The sequence below is a fragment of the Gossypium hirsutum genome, chromosome D13 (genome assembly GCF_007990345.1).
Source record: "Gossypium hirsutum isolate 1008001.06 chromosome D13, Gossypium_hirsutum_v2.1, whole genome shotgun sequence".
In the NCBI taxonomy this organism is placed as follows: Eukaryota; Viridiplantae; Streptophyta; class Magnoliopsida; order Malvales; family Malvaceae; genus Gossypium; species Gossypium hirsutum.
In genome coordinates this window covers 35,289,173-35,304,351 of record NC_053449.1, presented here as the reverse complement: position 1 = coordinate 35,304,351, position 15,179 = coordinate 35,289,173, and the positions used below count along the sequence as shown (strand labels likewise).

Here is a 15,179-nt window from a genome sequence, read left to right as displayed (position 1 = left end):
TGATATATGAATTAGTTGAAGCCAAATTAATATATCTTCCTAGTTTCCTCATGTGAATGTGATTTTTAATTTTTATTTAGGTGGTGTCAAATTAGTGAAAGACAAATGTAACTTTTTTTACCCCATAAATGGAACCAAGCATAGCAACAATGCAAAATTAAGCAGAAAGGTCGTCATATTAAAAAAAATTAATACATAAATTTATAAATGTGTCATAAATTAAAAAAAATTATTATTAACACGTAGAGATTGATTTCATGCACAAAATGAGTTAAAAAGGATTAATAACAACTAAATAGAGATCAATTTCATGCAAACAAACACGTTGAGCAAAGTAACGCTTGCCAACAAAAAATGAGAAACTAAAATGGAATCTTTTTATTTAATTTATAATTAATTTTACTGTTTCGTTGATCCTCGATGAAGTGTGATCCATATTTACTCCAGAAGACATTTTGATATCTACATAATTTTAAAAAAATTACATAAATTAAATATAATTAATTATTATATTACAATAACTATAAGATACAAAATACAAACTATAAATACCTTACTAGTTTTTTTTTTCTTGTTTCTTCCGTCTCTTCTTTTACAAAATATTTGAAGGGGACCAAAACCCCACCTTCTTAAATAGGGGACCTTCTTTTTCTCCCCTTCTATTTCTTTTTTTTTTAAACTAAGAATTATTAAGCATTATAAACCTATTGACTAGTCACACCGTTAACATCGTTGACACTATGTAACCAGTCATAATATATATTTTTAATTTTTTAATATATATATTTAAAAAAGCCATAGTTTATTTAACAAATAAATCTTTTTTATTCTTTTTTTCCAATCAATTCAACTTTCAATTTTTTTCTCATTTTTTTTCAGTTTTTTTTTATTTTTTGGTCCTCCATTTTTTATTTCTATTAAAAATATCCCTTTAATTTTCTTGATTTCACATTACATAAATTATTTACAGGTTTTTTTTATAAAACTAACCCAAAAAACTAATTAATTACATAAATGACCTATTTTTTTTATAAAATATATAAATAACCTAAAATAGGTAGTAAATATACAAATATACATAAAATATTATAAAAAATAATAAACAAATAAAAAATAGAAAAATGAAATAAAGAAAAACAAATAAAAAAAAGAGAAAAATGAAATAAAGAAAAACAAATAAAAATAAGAAAAAGGACAAACAAATAAAAAAAGAAAAAAATGAAATAAAGAAAAAAAATAAAAAAGGAAAAAGGACAAACAAATAAAAAATCAAAAAGATGACAATAGGTAGTAGAATATGCAACAAAATAGGGCGTTGGAGTGGCGCCAAATTATTTGGCTCCACCAGAAAAAGGTAAATTTGTTTAAAGCTTTCCCATTTTTTAAAAAAATCGCAATATTTCTCTGGTATTTATGCAGGTGACGCCATTTTACATGGCTCTACCAAAAAATTAATTTTTTTATCTCAATTGCTAACGTGGTATGTTGGTGGCGCCAAATATTTTGGCTCCACAAAATTTTACTGTAGATTTTAGGTTATTTTTGTATTTTATCAAAACATAGGTAATCTATGTAATTAACTAAGTTTTTTGAGTTAATTTTATAAAAAAGCCTAAATTTGGTACACTAAGGAAATAGGTTAAATTCATGTTTCTTTTGATAGCAAAAGTTAATATTAATGTATTGCATTGTAATTAACATTGAACAAATTGTCATCATTCAATTTATAAACATTGATGACTTAGAATATTTTAAACATCACCTTTTGATGATAAAGAAACTCCAACTTTTGGTTGTGTGTGTGTGTGCAATTCCCGTATATTGTGTTCCTAAAAATTCAAGTGATGGAAGTGCTTCTTTTGATGATAAAGAAACTCCAACTTTTGGTTTGTTTTTGTATCTTCTTTAATTAACCATCAATATTTTGCTTAGAATATTTTAAACATCACCTAGTTATTTTTTAAGTTTATTGATAGCTTATTATTAGAGAAAATAGCTAGCTAAGTAACTAATGTAAGTTACGATCAATTGCATTTAATTGTAAGCAGTTACCATTTTTTGGTATTATGTTTTCATTTCATTTCTAGTTGTGCATCAATATAAATACGCACTACTCCTGTACTCACTCTTCAGGATTAATGAAATAATTTATTTTTTTTACATTTCTGATATCTTTCCCGATCGTTGTGCTATCTATGGATTATACAGTCTCAACATATTCAAAAAATGGGAAGTTCTTCAACCCTTCGCTTTTGGCTCTCAAAAAGTGACACTTCTGGTCGATGATAGTAATTTCTTGGCTTGGAAACATGTTTTTCTTGTCATCAAAACCCATCGACTACATCAATTTATTAATGGACTTGTTACTGTGTCGTCGCAAGTAATCGTTGGTGATGATGGTGTTTCCGTTGAAAATCCAGCATATGCTCAGTATGAACAGCAAGACTCGGTGTTATTTGCGTGGCTCCTCTCCTCCTTAAGTGCATCACTTCATAATAAGTTGATTGGTAGTTCCTCCTTTGCATATAAACTTTGGGAGGCTTTGACAAGGATTTTTGGCACTCAATCTACCACCAAAGCCAAGAGGTATAGATCTCTCTTTCATCATTTTAAGAAAAATGACCTTTGTTCTCTCTCCTTGCATATGTTGGACAACTGCTGCCCCAACCTAATCGAGCACCAGGGTTTACTTGTGAAATGACATGGTCAGTTTTCGGAGGCACAAGACCATAATGTTAGATCTGTGGCAACATCAACCATCTTGCTAATAGGTACTTCTACAGATATGACTTGGCTTATGATGATGATGCTGCTAACCCTATTTTTGGAACTAGACATTCTATTGGGCCATCTACTCACTTGAGTTGTGGGCCGTTTGCTTCAGCCTACATGAGTTATCCTGATCATGGCCCATCCGAGTCTCGCCGATCCAAGCCCTATTCTCATTATTTTGATTCGTTTGTTTTTGGATCATCTACAGGTTCTTTACCTTCTATCGGTGCTTCAAATATAGTACAAGAAGATGTTGCCTTAGTATCATCCACTCTATCTGTTCTCTTTGAACTGACGTGGTATCCTGACAGTTGGGCTACGACACATATGCTGAGTGTAGCTCGTACAATGGATCAAGTAAAGTGGTTATAGGTAATGATCATACTATAGCTATCTTGCATGTTGGTGAATTTATTTTATCTATTGGTTCTAACTCTTTTCTTCTCAAAGACTTGTTATATGTTCCAGATATTCATAAAAACCTCCTATCTGTCTCAAATTTTGTGAAAGATAATAATGTGTTTTTTGAATTTTATCCAAATTGCTGCTTTATAAAGGACACGGAAGCACGACAGATATTTCTTCAAGGTGTTAAGTTCAACGAGCTAAATCATTTCTTTCCTGCCACTACCGAGTCCAAGTTTGCATTGATTGATACACATACGACTGCTGATGAATTGTTCCAGACATCAGATTCACATGTCAAGTTCAACCACTGGCATAAAAAGGCTTGGTCATCCTTCTTTTAATGTTATGAATCAAATGCTAAATTCTTGTAATATTTGAATTCCTAGATATAAGTCTTCTTCACTGTGTAATGCTTATGAGCTTAGTAAAAGTCATAAACTGCCATTTCTATTGAGTAAATCAGTGTATCATGCTCCTCTTGAACTCATTGTTGCTGACTGATGGGGACCAACTCCTAGTTACTCTTCAGGCTATCAGTATTATATCTCTTTTTTGGATACATTTTCCAAGCGTACTTGGATTTATTTTCTCAGAAAAAATTTGATGTGTTGCAAGATTTTTTTTTTAAACATATGTTGAGCTACAATTGGGAGTTAAGCTTAAGCAACTTCAGACAAATGGTGAAGGTGAATTTAGAAGTTTTGATTCAAATATCAAGAACTTTAGCATTGCACATCGTCTCTCTTCCCTACACACATCTGAACAAAACAACTTGGTGGAAAGGCGACATCGATAGATCGTGAAAACCGGTATGGTATTACTTACACAAGCACATTTGGCCCTCTCTTATTGGGCTAATGCTTTTTATTCTGCAATATACCTCATGAATATAATTCCTACAAAGGTGTTGAGTGGAGTATTTCCATTAGAAAAACTTTTTGGACAAAAACTTGATGACCACCTAGTTAGAGTTTTCGGATGTTTAAGCTATCCTTTGCTATATCCGTACAATCGACACAAGTTACAGTACAGGTCTACTCCTTGTACATTTTTGGGGTATGCTCCTATCCATAAAGGCTACAAGTGCGTGGATCAAACTGGGCGTGTTTTCATCTCTCGGCATGTATGATTTGATGAAAGTATTATCCTCTTTGCCAAAGCTTCAACACTAAGTTCTACACCAGTCCTAGATAGTTCCAGCTCAGTCACCACACTCTCAGTTCTTATGATTCCATCCACTATAAATATGCCCTCTATTTTGCCTATGTCTGGTGCTTCTGATTCTATTACACTGTCACCTCAGTCTTCTACTACATCTACTCATTCTGACATTCTATCTTTGCAAGCACTAGATTCAACTATTCTTGTAGAACATATTGTGATTCCTTGAACACATTCCTATGACCTTCAGGTACAGATCAACAAGTCCCTGGTTCTAGTAACATTTACCCCATAGAGACCTAGAGCAAAGTTGGGGTGTATAAGCCCAAAGCTTGCATTGCCATGGTTAGCTCTATTGAGCCAACTAATATCCATAAAGCTATGGTAGTTCCCTCATGGAGGAACGTTGTCCAAGATGAGCTATAAGTATTAGTTAGAAAAAATAGTTGGGATTTAGTGTCTCCACCTATTGACCAACCACTCGTTGGATGTAAATGGTTGTTTAAGGTCAAAAAGAAGGCTAATTTATCAAAAAAATCATTTTTTTAAAAATTTACCGAAATTGGCCGATTTCTTGATTATTTACCGGAATGGGTCATTTTCCGAGAAATCGCGTCCACGTCAGCGCGATGTCAGGGTACGTGTCAGGACATCGCGTCCATGTCAGCGCGACCTGCTGACGTGGACGCGATGTCCCGCGCGCGTAAACAGTGGCCCAACGGTCAAAAAATAAAAAACTATAAAAACCCCCTACCCCCATTTTTTTCACAAACAAATCCTATCTAAATTTCCTTCCAAAATTCTCTCAAACTCTCAAATTCCTTCCAAAATCCTTTCAATTTCCTTCCAAAAATCTCTAAAATCCATATTAAATTTCTTTTTCTATTCAATTTCATTTTTTAAGATAATTTTAAATAATTTTATATTTTTTTAAAATAATTTTAAATTTTTTAATATTTTCAACAATGGCCGGATCATTGATTCGTCTTGATAGGAATCACATATCGGTGGAGCAAATGAAAATGGTAAGTATTAAATTTAAATTTTAAATATTATTTAAGATATTTTTATTTATGTATTTTTATATAATTATTAATTTATTGTTTGTTATAAAGTCTGAAGATCGGGTATTGGAATGCAATATCCGAAATATGTATGCTCCTCCATCACCGTTAGTAGAGGACCACCTGTGGGAAGCGGGTTTTTGGCACGTGGCGACGGTAGGCCGGGGATGCAAGTTGGAGCCGAAACTGATCAGTGCGTTGATCGAGAGGTGGAGACCCGAGACGCACACATTTCATCTTCCATGTGGAGAGTGCACTATCACTCTAGAAGATGTCCATCTGCAATTGGGATTGTCGGTGGACGGGCACCCAGTCACCGGGTCTGCCCAATCTAGTAATTGGGAGGCGGTGTGCTACGAACTTTTGGGCGTTGTTCCGGATAAAATGGATGGAGGTAAGGTGGAGATGGGTTGGTTGCGTGCCACATTCCCCGATCCGAATGCAAATTCAATCAAAATTGAAAGAATCCGATATGCTCGATCATACATTCTTCAAATAATTGGAGGTTATCTGATGCCCAACACGTCACGGAGCCGTGTACATCTAAGGTGGCTGCTAAAACTCGTTGATTTTAGAGGAGCCGATAAATTTAGTTGGAGGTCTGCCGTCTTGGCAATATTATATCAGGAGATGTGCGGGGCGACGCGACCGATGAGAGCAAACATCGGAGGTTGCCTGTTACTACTGCAATCATGGGCACGGTTTCACTTTCCATTTCTACGTCCTCGAGTGAACCACCCATATACATTCCCACTCGTAACGAGGTAAATTTTATATTACATTTTGAAATTGTTATGTAGATTTTGTAAGAATGAAAGTATGCTAAAAATTTATTTAATTAGGTGGAACAATCCGGCAAGTTATCGTGGATTACCGTCTGAACTTGAAGATATACGGCTTCTATTGGAGCAACGGTCGGAAGCAGAAGTAAGTATTATTGCAAATAAATATTTCCATACATTCTCTAGTGGATTGATATTTAGTATTTAGTATTTAGTATCATGTATATAAGTTATATTTCTATCATGTTCATGTAGTTTCAATGGACACCATACGAGGATCCGACAATCCGGGCAGTAATCCCGGAATAGTTTTTACAAAATCCGAACGCTTGGCACGCGAAAGTGGTGTTGATCAACTATGCAACCGTGGAGCCCCACCAAACAGACAGAGTCCTACGATAGTTTGGATGTAGACAACCGATTCCTGCGGACCTTGAGGTGTTTGACGATCACCACAAAATCGACCTTCGGCTATTAGGTACGGATTGGCCTAGATACTGGTCAAAGTACACGGAAATGTGAGAAAATCGGCATGAATATGTACCTACTCGGGAACAAATCATCGTTCCAGAGTTAGCGTGCGTTACAGAATACATACCATGGTTTAAGATCCATGGGAAGCCGTATTTACTTACGCCAGAGGAGAGGCAGCAGCAAATACGTGTCGGAAGGGAAAGGCGCAGGCCTCTAAATCCAAGGTGACAAGACTATGAAGGCAGCCCCTCAACGAGGCTCAGGCATTCACCCGGCTCATCATCAGCGGCCATGCAATCACCGTCCCCAACGAGAGCACCGACGCAGTCACCTGACGCAGCAATTCAACAGATGATACCCACGCAATCGCCTTTCCCTATGATGTCAGGTGTGTTTCCTAGCCCTTATATGTACCCTAACCCGTACATGTATCCTTTTCCGAATTCCATGGCAGGTTGGAGCCAAATGCCCGGATCAGCTTCATTTCCTATAATGCCGAGCGGACCACCAATAACTAGGCCAGCGGCGTAGGAGGGGTCGCAAGGGGGTCGTCGGGGAGCTCTCCTTTTTACCAATCGCCAGCAACGCATGGCTTTCAAACTCCGTCGCCGTTCATGATACAAACACCTCCACATACACAATTCTTTGAAGGTGGATCATCGTCCCAAGTCCAACAACCAGATGCCGAACCGGAAGAACAACAATCAATACCGGAAGAAGAACAACCGCCGCCGGAAGCTAGAGGAAGGAGGAATCCAGCGCATAACCGTCGACGGCCGCCATGTGGAACCGAATCCCCCGGTTATAGACATTGATTACCGTATTAAAATTTATTATTTGATGTAATGAAATAGAAGTTTATTCGATGTAATACACAAAAATTTTTCCGAGTTATTTTGATATTATTTGATACCCTAACCTAATTTATTTAAAAACCCTAACCCCTAACCGTAATAAAAAACCCTAAACCCTAACCTAATTTAATTAAAAACCCTAACCTAATTTAATTTAATTAAAAATCCTAACCCAATTTAATTTATTTAAAAACCCTAACCCTAACCTAATTTAATTAAAAACCCTAACCCTAGCCTAATTTAATTTAATTAAAAACCCTAACCCTTAGCCTAATTTAATTTAATTAAAAACCCTAACCCTAACCTATTTTAATTAAAAACCGTAACCCTAGCCTAATTTAATTAAAAACCCTAACCCTAACCTAATTTAATTAAAAACCCTAACCCTAACCTATTTTAATTAAAAACCTAACCTAATTTAATTTATTTAAAAACCCTAACTCTAACCTAATTTAATTAAAAACCCTAACCCTAACCTAATTTAATTTAATTTAAAACCCTAACCCTAACCTATTTTAATTAAAAACCCTAACCCTAACCTAATTTAATTTAATTAAAAACTCTAACCCTAACTTATTTTAATTGAAAACCCTAACCCTAACCTAATTTAATTTAATTAAAAACCCTAACTCTAACCTAATTTAATTAAAAACCCTAAACCCTAACATATTTTAATTAAAAACCCTAACCTAATTTATGTAAAAACCCTAACATAATTTTACCTAATTTGATAATCTTACTAACCATTAACACATTTTTTGGGGCTTAATAATTTTACATAATTTGATAATTTTACTAACCATTAACAAAAGTTTTTAGGCTTAATAATTTTACATAGTTTTACATAATGTTAGATTTGGTAAAATGTTTTGACTGGTACTAACAATTAAAAAATTAAAGTAATTTGATAATTTTACTAACAATTAATACAATTATCAATTAATAATTGAATAAAATATAATTTTTTATAAAATTACATTCAACTATTGCGATTAGGGCATGATCGACTTGTATGGCCTGGGTTCCTACACCATCCGCACAACTTCTGTTGACTGGCTGTTTTTTGGATATCCATATTGTTCCGTATTCTAGTGGAGCAAGGTCGACCCTTCGACTTGTGACGCAACTCTCTATCCGGTAACAGCTTAAAAGGAGCAAGAGATACGGACGGCCACTTACGTTCATCTGGGACCGGTGGGAAAACGTGTCTCCATACGTTGTACATGTTTTCTAATTTGTACACTTCGTCCACATAACTCAGCGGATCCAGACGGAGTTTCTGACAAGCTGCAATAACATGAGCGAATGGATAACGAAGTGCATCAAACTTCCCACAGTCACAAGTCCTGTTTCGCAAGTGTACACGATATTGCCCGCCAACACCTTGGTGCGATCTGTCAAACTCCGTCACGCGAAACCATAAATTGTCTCGATCGTGACACACTGCGTTCACGATGTTTGCCTTCGCCTTCGCCTTGTTAATTTCTTGAACTACCTTACTGCACCATACATGGCCACCCTGCATCTGGCCTGCATAAGTTACTGCTCGCTTTGGAAATAGCGCTGCCAAACGAAAATGTCTCTCGCACAACCGATGTTATCAGTAGATAGCGCGTTCTTTTAAGAACATAATTTATGCATTCTACCAGGTTCGACGTCATATGACCATATCGTAGGCCTCCGTCGTATGCTTGTGCCAATTGTTCGAAACGTATGTTGCAAAGGTAGTCCACTCCTTCTCCGTTTTGGGATCGTAAAATTGCCAACATCTCGTGAAAACGATCTTTATTCATTTCATACCCTACCAATATAAGAACATAGCGAATATTGTATACCACTTCTACCGATAAAACTAAATTGACAAACGAAATAACACAGTTATAGAGTAAATACCCATGTTGGTCACTTGTCGTCGTTCGCTCTTAGATGGATATTGCCTGTAGTAGTTCAAATCAACGTGTCTTAGGTAATATCTATGGTGTGTGCGCTGCCACAAGCTTCTCTCTCGATCAAATGCAGCTAGTATACCAGCGCCCCGGTCTGAAATAACACAGATATCAGGTTGGGGGCACACATGCCTCCTTAACCTAGAGAGAAAGAAATCCCAGTCATCAGATGACTCCCCGGTGTTATTGCAAATGCAATTGGAAGAATTCTCCCACCGCCGTCCTGTGCCACTGCAACCAATAGCCGATGAGTATACCTACCGAACATGAATGTACCGTTAATTTGTACCAACGGCTTGCAGTATAGAAATGCGTCTCGGTACTGCTTAAAGGTCCAAAATAGGCGTTTGAAGACTTGGCATCCACGTAGCAATCGGCCATTGTAGTACGCATGTTCCGTTTCAAGGTCTGTGATGGCACTTGGGACGTATCTCTCTAGCACCTGACACCACTGCCATATTTTATTATATGAGGCGTCCCTCCCACTATTCATCTTCTCCAATGCCTTTTGCTTAGCTATCCAAGCCTTGCGGTAAGAGGGCGTGTACCCCATTTGGCTACGAATATTGGCAATTATCACCGGCACTGAAGTCCTAGGATCTGCTTTTATCGTGAGCATTATCAAGCTAGCTAACATAGCTGAATCCATTTTGGGTGATCTTGTGAAACACCTACAGAGGGAGTACATTAAATAATACAACATTGGAAAATAAAATTATTATTCAGACACATTCAACACTGTACCTGCAGCACATGTATGTAGACCTTTGTACCTTTTTATCTCTCACAACCCTGTCCTTTTCCTTAACGAGGTGACGATTTTCCATGAACATGTGCCATCTTGCACTGCACACTTCGCCTCAAACTTATCAGATTTTGATTTAACGACGTGGTAATTAACGCCGTTTTTGATGCTATGTTGTTTCAAAGCACCAATAAAACTATCCTTATTGGTAAACTGATTACCAACTTCAAGTTCACCAAAATCTACCCCTGAACTTTTACAATCGCGCAACCGGTGTGGTAAATTTGGAAACTCTAACGCATCATCTGCTGACAGATTGACATTATGCATGTGGGCTGGAGGTGAGTATGCTCTGAATCGTGGATTTTCTTCATCATCTGAACTCCTTTCACCATCTTCACCTTCTGTTGGAATAGGCTCCCGTTCAGAAAATAATCTCACCTCTGCACCATCCAGCCCGGGCTTTCGAGGTGGCTCTACATCGGAGTCATCTTCAAACCCACAATCATCTACAGCGTACGACGTCCCCTCACCGGTTGATGTCGTAGGTAGTACGTCATCCCTTCTTCTGGGCATTTGATAACGTCCCCAACTGGATGTAGATTGCCATCCACTAGAACTTGATGCACTTCCCCAGTACGTATTCCCAGCGTCAAACGTCGAGCCACCGATGTACATGTCCCATCCACCGACAGAGTGTCTTGCGGGGGATGTACATTCGACACCGCTACCGAACATGGGCTGTTCCGTATTTTGTAACCCGCTAACCGAGTGTCGGCCAAGGGTCGTGTATAAATCTCGAACACCAGACGGAAGTACATCAGTTGGCGACGTAAATTGTACATATAACTCAATATAAGTTGCTCCGCTAGCAATATGAGTCTGCACCATTGCCTCCAAGCTACGAGCATCTTTTATGTCGAACGAGTCATGTCACCGGATCAACACAAGAACAAAATCGATACATGATTGACAAAACTTTCATTGGCGTCGTTCCGAAGATTTTACGCCTAATTCTTTTACGAAGTTCTGTCAAATCGATGTTCTGGTTAAATGATAGTCGCACCGTATTCTCCGACAAAAAAACAACACCATTCTCGGTGTGGCAAACCTCACCATCTTAATAAATAACAGCACTAATACGCTCACTCATTTTGAAGCTCTAACTTTCTTAGCCTCTCTAAAATGTTTCTACTATGACTTATGCACTCTAAGAACATTTTTTGCCTAATTTATAACCTCAGCCCAAACTTGCTACTGTAGCAAAATCGCGTCCACGAAGGCGCAATTTTATACTATTTGCTCAGAAACGTCAAAAAAAATTATTTCTTACATTACCAACTATAGCGAAATCGCGTCCACGAGGGCTCGATTTCACAATTTCTTCTCAAATATCATCCTGGTAGAAGCGATTTAATACTATTTGCTCAGAAACGTCAAAAAAATTATTTCTTACATGACCAACTATAGCGAAACCCTAAAAAGCCTACACTCTAAACCCTAAAAGCTAAAAAACCCAAACATGAAATCAATGTCAAAATCGTGTCCCCGGGAACGCGCTACGTGGCAAGACATCGCATCTATGTCAGTGCGACCTGTTGACGTGGACGTGATGTCCTGACACGTACCCTGACATCGTGCTGACGTGGATGCGATTTTCTGGAAAATGGCCCATTTCGGTAAATAATAAAAAAATCGGCCCATTTTGGTAAATTTTGAAAAAAATGGCTTTTTTTGGTAAATTAGCCCAAAAAGAACCCTGGTGGTAGTGTTACTTATAATAAATTGCATCTTGTTGCCCAAGGATTTTCTCAAGCTATTGGACTAGATTATCACGAAACGTTCAATCTAGTTGTCAAAGAAAACATCATTCAGACAATTCTTTCTTTGGCAGTGTCGAAGCAATAGAAGTTGCACCAGGTTGATGTTAACAATGCGTTATTAAATGGAGGTTTGGTTGAGGATGTGTACATGAAGCAACCATCGACTTCGATATTCTTAATTACAATGGGATTCCATTAGTCTATAAGTTGAATAAAGTTTTGTATGGTCTCAAAAAAGCTCCAAGGGATTGTTTAGTTTAGGATTTGCAGTTTCAGACCTTTCGAGTCGATCCATCATTGTTCTTCAAACAAACTTCGTCTGGTTATGTCTTTCTCCTTGTGTATGTTGATGACATGATTGCAACTGGTAACTTAGATTCTAACCAAGATGAAGTCATTCAGTGTCTTGATAAGAAATTCTCTTTAAAAGACTTAGGTGACCTGAGTTACTTTCTTAGTCTCGAAATCACCCAAAATGGTACTAGTGTGCATGTGTCCCAAAGGAAGGGTAACATTTTTCCCGACGAAACCCTAGTGTTCGAATATTATTTATAGAAGTAAGGTATATATGTAAGTTCAGAGTAAGTGGGTATTAAATTTGACTAAGGCCCCGTTCTTCTTTGCGTTTTAAATGGACTTTTGCATTAAAAAGTCCTTTTCTCTTAAAAGGAACGAAGAACGGCCTCTATTTTTTCAAAAAATTCACCATCTAAAACGTCATTTTCTCTAGATAGAGAAGTTGAAAATTTTACCATCTAAAAAGCTTGAAGTGCTTTTGGCTGGTAAATAACCAAATTAACCTGTCTTCTCCCCCTTGGAAAAACGTTCTTTCCTCTGCTGTGAAAGTTCTATACCCATTTTTTTCACATTTTCGCTGTGAAAGCTCTTTCCTGCTCTTTGTTCCTCTTCCATAGGTGAGTTCGTTTTTTTCTTCTTCTCTTTAATTATTAATTATGCTTTGTTTTTATTTACTTTTTAATTTTGGCTTTTGTGCCTCTTTTGCTTTACTGCTTTGTGCCTCTACTACTGCTTTGCTCTGCCTCTTTCGTTTTGTGCCTATTTTGCTCGCTTTGTAACTCTTCCAAACTATTTTAGTTGATAAGAACAGAAGAAATATAGACTAAATCAAAATTCGTATCCAAATTCCATATCGTTGCTAAATTTTCTGTATCTTTTGTACTTAAAAGTTCTGATAATGTTCTTTTTAATTATTTCTAGGGTTTAGCTTTACGATAAGAAACATTACTAATTACTCGAATTCAAGCTCTCCAATCTATTGTTGATATTTCGATACTGAAAATTAATTATATAAATGATCATAAAATCACATTCGACGGTTGGATTTTGCAATGAATCTCCGAATATTTAACAATTATTGTTATTTTTGAATGAATGAAACGTACTTTCTTTTTTATGCAAGAAAAATTGTTGTAATTTTTGGATTTTTTTTTAAATTTTAGTAGGAAAAAAGTATGATTAATTCAGTTAAGTGATATTGCCATTAGACAGATAGCTCTTTGTAGTTGCTTATCTAAATGTGTTTGTTTGTGTCTATATATATGTGCAGTGGTTTTAAAATGGAGAATGTCATTCAAACCAGAAGAATTTTAATAGCTTTCTTTGGACTTAGGAAGTTATGCTTTGCGTTTCAAACACAATGAAAGATACCATGCCTGTGTTTCATTTTGGTTGAAGTTATCATCGATTGTATTATTCTTACTTACCATCACTTATAGCGGGAAAGCAGTTTCTGATGTAGGGTAGATTTGTAGAAGATTTCCTACTTATAGAATACAGCTTTTTAAGGTTTATAGTAGGAACTTAGGGACAATGATAGGAATCCAATGAGGGTCGGATATCGGAGGAAGATTGCTAGGATTTTCTGAAGCATTGGAATGACAAGGAAATAAACTCATGGTTTTACCCTTGTGCTATGAATCATCCCCTGAAGCATCATAGTAGTAGTCAAGAGAAGAAGGTAGAAATATGACAATGGAATTTCCATGAATTTATAGTAAACTCAAGACAACATAATCCCTAACTAATTGTCTGACTCTAAACTCAAAGATAGACTCAATAGACCACTCTTTTTCTTTTCTTGGAAGCAAATCCCAGACCTTTTGTAATGGTATTTGGCTTCAATTTGTTCCAGAAGAACATACCTTATCCTCTAGAGTTTATAGCTTGTGGAAAATAAGATTTGATGTTATAACCACTTTAGTTGTAGATAAGAATCCTTTCACTATATGTTATAAGCTTTGATGTTCTCTTTATGGCATGTGATTATTTATAACCCTCATCTGAGACGTCCTCTCCCTGGACCTGGCATGGTACATTCTGACCCATTTGGTCCATGAATTCCTCCCCGTCCAGGTCCTTTTGCACATTTTGATATGTTGCCACCTCCAGAAATCATGGAACAAAAGCTTGCTGCACAGCATGTGGAAATGCAGAGACTTAGTACAGAAAACCAGAGAACTGCTGCTATCCATGGGACATTGAGACAAGAACTTGTTGCTGCACAGCATGAGTTGCAGATCTTGCATGCTCAAATAGAAGCTGTAACATCTGAAAGAGAACAACAAATGAAAAGCCTTACGGATAAAATAGCTAAGATGGAAGTAAAACTACAAGCAGCTGAGCCTGTTAAGGTAGAGTTGCAGCAGGCACACTTTGACGCTCAGAATTTGGTGTTCTCTTTATGTTATAAGCTGGACATTATTATAATAGAATGTTCTTTCAATTTTAAAACTGTATGAGCAAAATGAAATGGACTAGGATACTGCAAATGAGTAATCACTTTGGTAATAAGTATTATTTAATGAAATCTTTTACATATTCCTTAAAGTTTTTGTCATTGAGTTTAAGTTGGATTATAGTTTCAATTGTATTTATTGTTGTAGAGGCTACACTAGGTATCAACTTTAGCACGATGACTTGTTTAATTATTGGTTATATTCTTATTTCTTTTAATGCTTGCATCCTCTTGATTACCGTATTCTTCAAAATAAAAGAAATGAATTATCTTAATTTCTCTAAAAGAATACAAATAAAGATTACTGCAGGTTTATCTAACTAGGATGGCATATTGTAATCTGAGAACTTCAAAATTCTCTTTGTTTATGTGGGACAATTGTATGTTTAAGGTTT

General features: G+C 36.4%; 2 long non-coding RNA genes across 2 annotated transcripts; both read left to right on the top strand.

The window, feature by feature from the left end:
* The first annotated feature begins 1,856 nt into the window (after window positions 1-1,856).
* LOC121225062 (uncharacterized) lies at window positions 1,857-3,739 on the top strand. The gene is made up of 3 exons (XR_005922833.1): window positions 1,857-2,771; window positions 2,981-3,144; window positions 3,330-3,739. It is a non-coding gene; the product is annotated as an uncharacterized lncRNA (long non-coding RNA).
* An 8,802-nt stretch (window positions 3,740-12,541) lies between these two features.
* Window positions 12,542-14,876, top strand: LOC107918780 (uncharacterized). The gene is made up of 2 exons (XR_001690235.2): window positions 12,542-12,943; window positions 14,403-14,876. It is a non-coding gene; the product is annotated as an uncharacterized lncRNA (long non-coding RNA).
* Window positions 14,877-15,179: the final 303 nt, after the last annotated feature.